The sequence below is a fragment of the Pimephales promelas genome, chromosome 10 (genome assembly GCF_988280905.1).
Source record: "Pimephales promelas chromosome 10, fPimPro1.hap1.1, whole genome shotgun sequence".
Taxonomy (NCBI): domain Eukaryota; kingdom Metazoa; phylum Chordata; class Actinopteri; order Cypriniformes; family Leuciscidae; genus Pimephales; species Pimephales promelas.
Window position 1 is genome coordinate 29314884 of NC_142778.1, and position 13140 is coordinate 29328023.

General features: G+C 35.8%; 1 protein-coding gene across 3 annotated transcripts in view; it reads right to left on the bottom strand.

Annotated features, from left to right (window-relative positions):
- Positions 1-13140, bottom strand: part of megf11 (multiple EGF-like-domains 11) — a 114956-nt gene that overhangs the window by 57394 nt on the left and 44422 nt on the right. The window lies entirely within an intron of this gene.

The following is a 13140-nucleotide window of genomic DNA, read 5'->3' on the forward strand; positions in this document are numbered from 1 at the left end:
CTCATTCACACCTTAATCGATCCAAAATCTCAATCTGATTGAAAGGGGAGGTTTATTCCTTTTCTAATCCGATCGAGAGAACATAAACACTTGTTTGAATTGAAAATGATGTGCAGAACGAACTCTCACCAGCCCTGAGTTTTTAAAAAAACTCTCAAAATGCTGGCTGTGGATGCGAAAAACACAGAAAATAGAACCCGATCTGAACTTATTTATGACGGACACAAGTTTCCGAGGCAGTGCGCAAGCGTGATTGACATAACGTGAGGTTGAATTTTTCCGTGCAAAACGTGCAGAAATTTCAGATGCGAATTTTGGCCTTAAATCTAAAATATCTTAAACTGGTTTCTAAAGATGAACGGAGGTCTTGCGGGCTTGGAACTACATGAGGGTGAGTCATTAATGACAACAATTGTCATTTTTGGGTGAACTAACCCTTTAAACCCTAATGACAGATCGAGTTGCAGATGTCTGATGAAAAGACAAATAGAATGTAAAAAAACCCAATCTGATTTATTCATTCTATGGTGAAGTTTGCTAGAGAGAGGCTGCCGTATTGATCAACCGAAGAAAAAAATCTTTTTATTCCTCCAATGAACAAAAGCAAATGATCTTCTCTAAATCAGTCTTAAAATTAGTCTGGCTCACAATAGCTGGTAGTTACTCTTGTAGATGTGCAACTGGGGAAAAGGGATCAACGCTGGACAAGATATTTACAAAATAAATGTAATGTAAGGCTTTTGTTGCATAAGTCTTTATCTTCACAACATTTTCACATAATCTACATGTGAAAAAGCTTATGCTTGCTTAAAGCTGCAGTCCGTAGCTTTTTTGGGGTTAAAAAAATCCAAAATACATATTTGAGAAAATACATAACCAGCCAGTGTTCAACGCAATCTGCTATCCACTATCTGGTGATACTGTTGCTCTGCTGCTACTGGCACGAGTCTGGCGGTTGTGTAGAGAGGTTTAGATAAAGGGGTTTAAGTGATTAATTATCAGTATCTAACCTGACGAAAATGTATTTATTCAATGTTGTTTGCATTATTAAATTGCATCTGCAGCAGCATTGTGAACTTCTGTAAAGATAAGTTTATAGCCATTAACTTTTAAATGCATCATTACATTCAAATAGCAAACACATGAGGAGAGTCTCCGCATGAAAGACCCACGACTGGCAGATGATCATGCTACAATAACTCTCTCCGAAATGATAAGAAATTATATTAGATTGAATGGAGGGTTTTAACTGTGACGAGATGATTGACAGGGCAGTTTACGGTGATAGGATGCACGCATAGACAGTAAAAGAATTGAACATGATTTCAACGGAGAGAATTGAAGCCCAATGAGTACTCACTTCCTGATAGTCAAGCGCATACCGCAGGCTCAAACTGAGCTTGTCGGCGTAGATGTGACGTCAGCAAACGTTCTGACCTTCTAGTAGCTGACCCGAAACAAATCTGAATTGAAATCTGAAACAAATCTGTTGTTGAAATATTTTGTCCCATTGCTTCAATGAACTCTCTATCTATGGGCTTCTCCCTTTACTTTATGCCTCCATGTCCACCCAATTGCCTCATAGACAGTAAAAGATTGCCTACAAGCTTCTCCTTCTGTCTATACGGTACCTTCATGTGTGACAGAGAGTCCCGTGGTTATGACGCAATGGTTAGCCTATTTTTTACAAAAACGGCTTCTACGGGGCCATAACGTAAGATACAAAGTAATGGAGTAATGTAATTGTCGTGTTTCTTTAAAAATACATAATGGACAAATGGAGTCTTTGGACGCCTCAGATGGAAAATTATTTGCTGTCAAAGTGACGCCAAAATGAATGGGAGTCAATGGAATGCTAACAGCAGGTGATAGTCTGCTACAATGGCGGCTCCCAGAGGAAGCTTCAGTTTCTGGCAGATGGATTACCCCCTTGGATGCATGCGACAGAGCTGTCCGTTAAAGATGACGAAGTAGTACTGTATGTCGCTTTTGCTACAGACTCAAAAGTATGTACTTTTTCTTCACAAAAAGAGTACGTACTTTTATGGCGTAGTATAAGTAGGCGAATTGGGACGCAGAGCTAGTCTTAATCTGCATTGCTATTTGTACTCGTTGTGAATAAGCAGGCCACACGAAGTAATTCTTTTTATTCTTTTTATCACTTTTACTCACGACATGTCACCTGGCAACATAGGATTCGATTCATTACGCTAAGCTAAGCTAACGACGGCGCTGCCAGACTCACGCACTGAGACAAAAATGCATTTCCCCACCTATCTAAATGTAGGGGAGACAGTGAATAACCCCAATTTAAAAAAAAAAAAAAAAAACAGTGGAGTGTTCCTTAAACTATTTTATTGCAGCCCTATCCAGTAACCTTGAATTCCCATGGTGTTTATGCAAAAGAGTAGCACATGTGAAATCGCGGAAGCCACAAAACGTTCTTTAAAACTCTCCTTTGAAACTTATCGTCTAGATGCCCTTTCTCAGATGCACAGATCACAAACCCCATCCCTTTGTTCATCTTATTAAGCCTTACCAATGTGCATCGGCCTTTCTCTTTCCCTATGCTCTGAGGCAAAAGGCAGGAATTTAATTGAATTTCAGGGCTTTTAATGTCTGCATCAGGATAATCAAAGCAAGCCAGTCGTGAGTTGTTTATCATGACCTTGGGAGCATTAGCAAGGCCACATTCATAGAGATAACCGTTGTCCTGAGTTTAAAAAAAGGAAATAATAACATTATTGCACAGGTCCGACTTAGTCTTAAAGGGGTTATGAATTGGATTTTTTATAATGTATTATAATGTTTCCTGACATGCACTTATAATTTTAAAGGGTTAGTTCACTCAAAAATGAAAATTCTTTCAGTATTTACTCACCCTCATGTTGTTCCAAACCCTGTAAGATATTTTTGATATCTTTGAAGATAAATTAAGATATTTTTGATGAAATCTGAGAGCTGGATCACTCCTGCATACTAGACCATAGGCTTCTTGAGGGATTGAAACTTGCCGTCCTCGAAAAGTTATTAAAGACATCCTTAAAATAGTCCAAGTGACTACAGTGGTTCAATCTTAACTTTATCAAGTGACAAGAATACTTTTTGTGCGCAAAAACAAACAAAAATAACGACTTTATTTTAACTATTCACTTCCTTCTCTATAAGCCTCTAGTCAGTTAACGTAGTGTGATAGCGTAGAGCTACGTCACACGTAGGCTCATTATTGGCTGACGCTGGTCATGTGTGTGATGCGCGTCACGTAAAAAAACAGAAGCTTACGTTATTAAACTAGTAACCTGACTCGAGGCAGAGAGAGAAGTAAATGAATAGTTGAAATAAAGTCGTAATTTTTGTTGTTTTTTTGCAAACAAAAAGTTTTCTTGATGTTTGATAAACTTAAGGTTGAGCCACTGTAGTCACTTGGACTATTTTAATGATGTCTTTAATAACTTTTCGAGGATGGCAAGTTTCAATTCCTCAAGAAGCCTATGGACTTAGTATGCAGGAGTGATCCAGCTCTCAGATTTAATCAAAAATATCTTAATTTGTGTTCCGAAGATGAACGAAGGTCTTAGGGGGTTGGAACAACATGAGGGTGAGTAAATACTGACAGAATTTTCATTTTTGGGTGAACTAACCCTTTAACATGATTTGTACATCAAATGTTGTTACAATTTAGAAATAAATGAAAATGTCCTACCCTGATTTTAGCCCTCTGATTTGAACACTCTGTTTGAAGAGGCATGTGAGACTTTTAAGTCTTCAATTCATGAGTAGAACGGCCTCTAAACTGTCACAAGATCAAGGACATTTTTAGTTTTCAATTCGTGACGCCATTAAAGCTCAGTCAATCACAATTTTTTTAAATCTTCAGGCAAAGATGCTATATTTCTTAACTTCAAAACTAACTTATGGTTAATGTGAGAAAAATCAGAAATACTAGAGAATCTGTTTCTTCTTTCACAATGTCACAGAGGCCACAGTCTTTTAAACATAGTGTTCTTCTCAAAGGTGTTGCAAGTTCTCTACTAACTGAAAAGTATAGCTTTCTTCCAAAGTAAGCATAGCACACAAATATTGGTTGAAATAGTCTGTTTTTAACTCAAAATCCATATTTTTCAGAATGTAATATAATTTATGTTTCTTCATAATCATATTAAATTCATTTTTTTATTAAATGTGTCGCAGTGCATTCTGGAATGTGGTGCTGCTTTACAATTTGGTTTAAACTGAGGGCCAGATTTACAAACAGCGATTGACGTGCAAAGAAAAATTAGCGCTGGAAAAGCGGACAGTTATTTTTGCAGCTGACCTTTTTGCATATGCATTTGTAGGAGTTTCCCTGTCAGACGCTAAATAAATGATCCATTTCTGTATGTTCCTTAATTTGCGCCTCGTCGTCAGATCATGCACAGAACTTTCCACTTCCATCTGCACATTTTTTCTGAATTGCGCTCTCACGCTAATTTGCTCGGTTTAGTACTATCTTAAGAGCACAAAATTAATTTGTTTACTGTACCTTCATGTTGGGAGCCTGCTTATGCCTTTACAACGTCTCCATTGGGAGCCAACTAGGGTTTGAAAGCTAAACAGAGCCTACATATGTTAATATGTATTTTATATATTATAGCTGGTTGAAAACTGTCATTTAAATGTGAAGGCTGTTGTTCTTTGCCCTTAATCATGCCAAAACAAATTGTTCTCCAACAACCTTCTTAAGAAAAGTACGTAACAACCGACAGAGAAGAATGGAGCAGAATTCAGAATAAAACCCCTGTTACCTTGGGGCCTGAAGCACAATTTGATTAAAAGTTTGTTTTTCTTCCCTCTCCACAGTTACGGAGGGGGCGCGTCGATGCAGCACTGACAGTTAATTGGACTTGGCAGGGCCAGGAGTTCATTCGTCAGCATTGTGTGGGGTTTGCCAGAGAGGAACAGGACAATCAATGTCCCACAGGACGGCCAGTAATCAGTGCAACACTACCATGGAGTGCAGGGTTAAACATCATGAGACTGCAGGTGCACGAGAATCTGAAGCATACAGCTAATACTATAACCCCCACACCCCACCACCACCTATCTCAACAATATAATCAGCAAAGCAAACCCAAGGACACACAGCAGAGGCAAGGCATCATGGGGTAGTGCCCCAAGAACAAACTTGTCTTATCACAATTTATTACTTTTTACAGTACCATGAACAACCAAAAATACCAAAACTCTCTCTCAGTTGGACAGATGTGGTTCTTTGGAAGTTATTTGATTCATCAAGGTCATTCCTAACCTAGTATGCATGTAAATTTTTTTGCACTTTAAATTTGAAGGCTGCCTTTAATCATAAACAGTGACGTAAATGGTAAATATTCGTGCAATTTGCAGGAAATCCTTCGAAAACATGCTAACACAAAAACTATATATATATATATATATATATATATATAAATAAATAAATAAATATATATATATAAATAATATAAAATATATAAATAAATAAACATTTTGAAATGTTGCTTGGGAAAAAACTGAAAGTTGAAGTACGGAAATTACTTAAACTAAAACTAACAAAATTAAATTAAAGCTTTACAGAGAAATACCAACAACAACAAAAAACTACAAAAACATAATAAAAAATGTATATTAAAAACTAAAATAATAAATATTATAAATATAAAAAATAAAATACAAAATAATAAATGTTTAAAAATGAATATACTATAATATTATAAAATAATATATAAAATTACACTGAGATACAAACATATAGCGAAAAAAATATTTCTGTAAGTTTCAAGACATCGTCTAAGAAGTGAAAACACATTCCTTTTAGGCTGAAAAACAACAGCTCAAACAATAAGCTTTAATAAGCAGATGTGGTTCTTTGGAAGTTATTTGATTCATCAAGGTCATTCCTAACCTAGTATGCATGTAAATTTTGGACTTTAAACTTTGAAGGCTCCCTTTAGTCACAAACACTGACATAAATGGAAAATATTGGAGCAATTTGCAGGAAATCCTTCAAAAAACATTCTGAGACTAAAACTATATATATATATATATATATATATATAAACATATATAAATAATATACACACACACACACACACACACATATATATATATGAAGAGTTCAGATGCAAAAGCCTCTAAATGCCATTTGAAATTTTCTTCTAAAATGACCATTTTTATCAAGCTTGTATATTTAAGTTCAGTAATTTCACTTAAATGACAATTAATAGGTAATCTTCATTGCCATTTAAGTGAAATTACTGAACTTAAATATACAAGCTTGATAAAAATGGTCATTTTAGAAGAAAATTTCAAATGGCACTTAGAGGCTTTTGCATCTGAACTCTTCATATATATATATATATATATATATATATATATATATATATATACATATATACACACACACATATGTAAATAATATAAAATATAAAATAATATAAATAAATAAAAACTTTTGAAAATTTTGAAATGTTGCTTGGGAAAAAAATGAAAGTTGAAGTATGGAAATTACTAAAACAAAAACTAACAAAATAAATACCCAAAAAAAAACTACAAAAAAATAATAAAAAATGTATATTAAAAACTAAAAAAATAAATATTATAAATATAAAAAATAAAATACAAAATAATAAATAATGAATATACTATAATAGTATAAAATAATATATGAAATTACACTGAGATACAAACATATAGCGAAAAAAAATATTTCTGTAAGTTTCAAGACATCGTCCAAGAAGTGAAAACACATTCCTTTTAGGTTGAAAAACAACAGCTCAAACAATAAGCATTACTAAGAACAATTCTGATGAATTGTTTTGTCTCACTTACAATTAAACAATACTTAAAATATAAAAACGAACTTGATACATCAAGGAAGAACAGGCATGTACAGTGGCTCTTTATTTGAGTATATACAAAATTTTATATCTTGTTCACTGCATTAATAAATAATAATATTAAGTTATAATAAAAAATAATAAATCCCCAAGGTTGACCATAACATATTTCTAAAAGTGTTATCCAATTTATTAAAATGTACTTCTTTAAAATTACTTATGCATTTTTCATTTCACAAAAGTTACAGAATTCTATACAAAAGGCACAGGAATGACCCAACAATATTATAAAGAATACCTGTGATGACTTACCCTTGAAATCAAGTCCTAGAGACTTGTGTGAGGCCATGTGTTTCATACAGCATTAAGTAGCTTGTGAGAGATTTCAGTTCCCTTTCCTAACATGACCTCTAATGCCAAGAGCAATTTCTCCTCAGAGGCTTCAGAATTAACATCACAGCGAGTAAAGAGATCATCAAATGTAATGATCAATGAAATAAATTGAATCCTGTGGCACTAAACTTCATAAACATGGAAATCAACCCCAAAATCAAGTGTGACTCAGACTATGAAATGACCACAGCAGAGCCCGGTCCTGCATTAGTATGCTGACAGCAGCTTGTGGTTGCGCTGTCATCACAACATTTCAGCTAGTTTAGTCCACACAAAGAAGTGATGGAGCTTTATAATGTCCTCATTCAATTATGCAACCTAAAGGCTGTTTAGACTACAGACAACATCCCAGAATCTGGCTTTACGTCCTTTGTGGACATCTACTTGATGGTTATATCCAGCGAAGGGAGGCATATATAAAGTGATGTCTGTGCATTCACAGGCGCTGCTATCATCTCTGGCACTCATCAAAATAGCTGGACCTTTTCTATACAGCGTTCATTCGAGAAAGCCGCTGACTATGTTTGGAGTTGTTCCTGTTATCAACAACGCACAATATGGAAATACTCATGGCAGAGAAATATGCAAGCTACAACAGTCCATATGGGACATTACTCTAAAATTAATTGTGCTTGAATCCAACAAAAGCTGCATTCAGGAAAGAGCTAAACAATACCATAGGGGTAGTTTTGGGGAGCTTGTGTGTTTCTGTGTGTGTGTGTGTGTGTGTGTGTGTGTGTGAGGGCATAGGGTTTGGTCCATTATGGCTGGTCAATTAATAAGTGCAAACAGTAGGGAACAGTCACATGGGCACCTCAACTCCACCGACGACAGCCATTAAAAACACAACCGCAATGATTTATACAACCAATTTATATAAAAACACATCATTTATCAATGCTCTAATAATAAAGAAACACCCTGAATCCTGAGTGATTGGAGCAAACTCCCAACAAGAAGCTTCACCTTTTGATTTTTAGTACCCATTATATTTTTATTCTATACTCATCCTGAGCATTTCGAGAGTTTGAGGTCAGTCACAAAGTCTCCAGTCCCTCGCTTTTAACAACAGAGATGTGAAACCGGCTTAGGCTGTGAGGCTCAAGGGGGTGAACTTTGTGTCTGCAAACACGCACACAAACACCTGGGCAGTGTTGATCCAAAGAGGGATGTAGAGAGGTCACTGAGCGAGAACCCACTCCCTCGCCACCTCTCACAGCGTGCTTTGATTCTTCAAAGTCAGAGGAAAAGTCTGTATCGATGATCATTTTCCGAAAGCCGTGAGAAAGAGACGCTGACAGGCTTTTTAAGGAAACCCTGTGCGTAGCAAGTGATCACATTCATTCAGCTATATAATGAGGTATCCCACTGATTCAGTTTTGTTTTTCCTCCAGCACAGTATAAATGATTTGTGCTTACAGATGAGACAGATGAGTTGTCACCGTGTTTGGAATGCACAATTACCGTGAGTGATCAGGTTCTGGACTTTTCTGACACCTTTTTGTTTGTTTGTTTGTTTTATTCGCATGCCACTAAACCATGGGAAGGACACTCTTTAAAAGCAAAAAGTATGACCTGAACAGCACATCTTTATGTATATTCTTGATGGGCATTTAATTTCAAAAGAGAAGAGAATTAATAGAGAGTTGGTCCAGCCTTAGCAGCCATGTATACGTTTCTAAATTTCTTCATTCAAATTTTAAAGGTGCTCTTCAGAAGATTTTCCCTAGTGGTTAAAATTAACAAATGTTGAGTGAGTACATATATAATTTGAACTGAGAACTGTGTTCCTATACCCAGTTTAGTCTACTGCAATTAGAGCCCGACCGATAAAGGATTTTGAAGGCCGATACCTATGCAAATATTTGTTGGTTTTAAAATCCGATATTCCGATATATCGGCCGATATTTGTTTTTTTCCCCCCCTAACATTAGTTATTTGTAGTTATTTATGAGTTTTAACTAAAATATGAACATGCATTTTAAAAATAAACTTGTTTCTTTTATTGTCACAACAGAACAGAGTGATGATAGTGGCATTAGCCAGCTTTTTAAGATGACATTTTGTTTAAAGCTGTAATGATACAGAAATAATGACATATATCAAAGTGTAAAGGATTATCCGAAAAAAAGGGTGACGGGGCTTTTGTTCTATACATCGGTTGTTAATTGGATTTTGAGATATTGGCATTGCATTCAAAAGTTGAGGCAAATAAACATACATTGGATAAATTGCTCACAATAAGATCTATAATTTACTTACAAAATAAACCAAGGGAAATGTAATTTCATGCCAACTTTGAATTCAACCACCCAACGTGTGCAAATGGTTTAGATTTTCTGCTGCTCATATAAAATACAAAAATAGGATAAGAAGGTTAAAAGGGTAAATGCTCAAGATCTTTTCATTTACAACTTCCTTTTCATTTACAGCTGATTTCAAAATAAAAGTAATTAATTTACTGTATTAATTCATAATCCAATCATGGATATATAAATCACTATTAAAACCACATATTTACTATAACATCAACAATGAATTAACGAAACAAATCAATGTAAACTTAAATCCGTGTAACCTGCACTGCAATTACCTTTCTAATTTAGCTTTTGTCCAGACTAGTCAAGTTCTTCCAGACCACACTACAGTAGGTAAACCATTGATTTTTGGACCTTGCTTTGTGCACAGGGCCACTGCTGGTCATGCTGTAAGAGAACAGGTATGCCCCATTCTACTACAGTAATAGCAAATGGCTGAAATAGCTAAACCAGTTAAATGGAAGAGTTTCCACATACCTCTGGCCATAGTGTATATGCAAGCACACACACAAACACACATATATATACAGTATCACATGTCCTCTCTTTTCCATACTGTATTACACACATACTGTAGACAACCTCACACATTTACATTAAACAAAGCCAATAAAGCTCTTATAAGTGTGAGAAAAGAGGACTTGCTGGTGCGGAGTGTCTGTATTTGGAGCTTTTGAGAGCACAGCAGATGCAGTGCAGAGAGATTAAAGGAGGCAAAGAGAGGAGAGAGGGATGAGAGAATAGGGAATGAGAGAATGATTTATTTAACTGCTTTGTAGATGACTGAGGAGAGTCGGTGAGTGTGTGTCCTTCTTTCCTGTGCTTACTTTCACTTCTTGCCTCTCTTGAACATTGAATAGTTCTTCCATTTCTTTGTAGTATTTATTCCTTCTATGTAAAATTTTATCTCGACTCTAATCACACATCCATCTGTCGCATTTAATTCAATTCAGTTAAATTCAAAGTTCAGGTACGTTCAATTCGCTCTCTCTCCCTTTGACGCATATCATGTCAACATATTCACGCGGCTTTGGAATGGCACCATCTGTTTGAGGGCCTCTGTTGATAAATGAGGTGTCGTGAGCAGGTGAGCCCTGAGGTTCCCCGGCGGCGACCCCTTCCCTTCCATTTCTTCCTCAAAACCCACGCACATTTCTTTTACATCATCACAACCAGCACTAATGCAGAGAAATTGGCTCCTAAACACTTCCCAAGACAACTGCCATTAGAAGTCATTAGTTGAGAGTGCACTGCATAACTACAGTACCATCACAAATCTGGCTAAACCAAGTCAAACCAAGTCTGTATCTTAGTATGTACAATCTAACCTGAAATAAATTGTTTGAATAGCAGTATAGAAGGTAAAAGTCAAGTGTTAAAATTATGACCGGTTGTTATCATTTGTACATGAATGCCGATCAGACATGATCTGTCTCTTATCAACCGCTTAATGTTCACTTAATATGAAATGATGTTTTGCTCTCTTGCCAGTAGGTCCTACTGTTTTGTTGCCATGGCAGTCAAGCTGCCACAAAACCTGACTATAATATTCTGCAATGCAAATGTTACTGTGTCCCACTCAACACCCTGACTGGGCAATGTGGGGGGAAAAAAATCATATCATAATATATTGTGTAACCTCACAGAGAATTTCATTAGCGCTGCAGACAGCTCTCTTACAATTACCCTAAAAAAATGTAAAGAAAAAATCTTTACAAGCATTTAATCTAAAGAAAACAACTGTATTAATTAGTCATTTCCCATTATTATAATTTTTTTTTTACATTTCAGTAAATATTGAAATTTACGTTCTTCAGTGGAATTAATTATACTGGAATATGTCTTCTCAAAAATGTATTTGGAAAATAATTGACGACAAAAATAAAGCAAGCAAAATGAGGAAAAATAATGAGTATAGCTGTCATATTTCTGAAGTAAATGTAAAGTGAAGTGAAAAGTCAAGTGGGATAAAACATAACCAATGGATTTTCTTACTTTTGATGACCCACAAATGTCATGATCCCATTGTCTTGAAATATTAAGGTAGCTTCATATTTTCATGTTTAAAGACCTATTCATAGTACTGGAAATGTGAAAAACCAGTGCGATCTTACACTGTATCTACACAACAAAAACAAAAAGAACCCATTATAATCAGTGATGCCGCCTACACTGAATGCAGCGTGGCACATCTGATGACCTATTCTATTTTTTCATGTACTCCCAGCGCACGTGATACTTCTGACATTAAGAACAACTGGATTAGCAACGGTCGCTTTGTCAAGTCCAGCCTATAGCTGTTGCAATACAACACAGCAACAGTGTTACTCTCACATGTCAATTGGTTTAGGTTCATTTTCATGGACTTTGAGTTTGTTTATCATCAGTCACCTGTTTCCTTTGTTTAAGTTTTCCTTAAGTTTTATATAAATTACCATGGCATTTCATTTGATCATTACATCTTTTAGTTAATTATCATGGTCGGCTATTTTTTTGCGTTTAGACATGTTGTTACACTGTGTTTGATTATCTGAATTATTCTTTTATTAAATAACTTTGGACTGGAACTTTGACTCACCTTCGTCTTTGGACTCCTTAAAATGTGACAGTTATACAATATCATTCAAAAGTTTTTTTTTTATTAATTGTTTTTACGAAGTCTTGCTTTTGTTTTGGGGGTATACTAGAAAATCCTTTCATGCTTGATTTTTAAAGTTTGAAAACAGAAATGTTGATTGATAATCCTGTGTGTAAGGTAAATGCTGTCCCATGCAGGACCTCAAAAGACAATTTCTTGATTGACTCCACTAAACCAGAATCAACATACATCTAAGCAATTATATGGGCATAGTGCCCATGTCCATGTTTTAATCATATTTAATAAAAGCTTTGAGCCAAACTGGTATCCACATTTCTGGCCATAATGACAAGCTAGACACTGATGAATATGTAGCGATCATAAAGACTACAGCTGCTGATATACTGTCTCAAAAACTCAATCTTTACCGCAGGCTAATCAATATGAAATGGGGAAATCTGCAGATGCTTTCTGGAAAAACTCCCCAAACTCAGCATTCTCTTTGGTCCTTCAGTCCACCAACTCTAATGCGTTGAAAAAATGATCAAATAAATAACTATGTTGCCAAAGCAGCGGAAGTAAATTTGACACAGGAATCTTAAATAGACCGTGTAAAATGAGTGCTTCACTTTAAGAGCATAATTCAGATTTGTGTAGAAGCCTTTATGTTGCAGATGACCTTGCAGTGACTTGAACCTGAAGCTTTCTGAACGATCCAAGGTTATATTTCACATTTGCAGAGTGACAAACTTGACGGCTACATTGTCTTTAGGCAATGGCAGATTGACCTCAGCAGGAGCGAATTGACAGGCCCTTTCTATTCTCCTCCCTCTCTTTCTCATTCTTTCATTTCGTTTTTATCCCTTCATCCTGGCGATAAGCTCCACCTTTCAGTTTTCATTTCTGACCCAAATAGCAGGCTCCTAGTGGGTGCTGCTCCAGTAACGCTGGCCAGCCTCTTTGATGCTGCTCCAGAGCGTCAGCGCAAAGCTCGTCACTT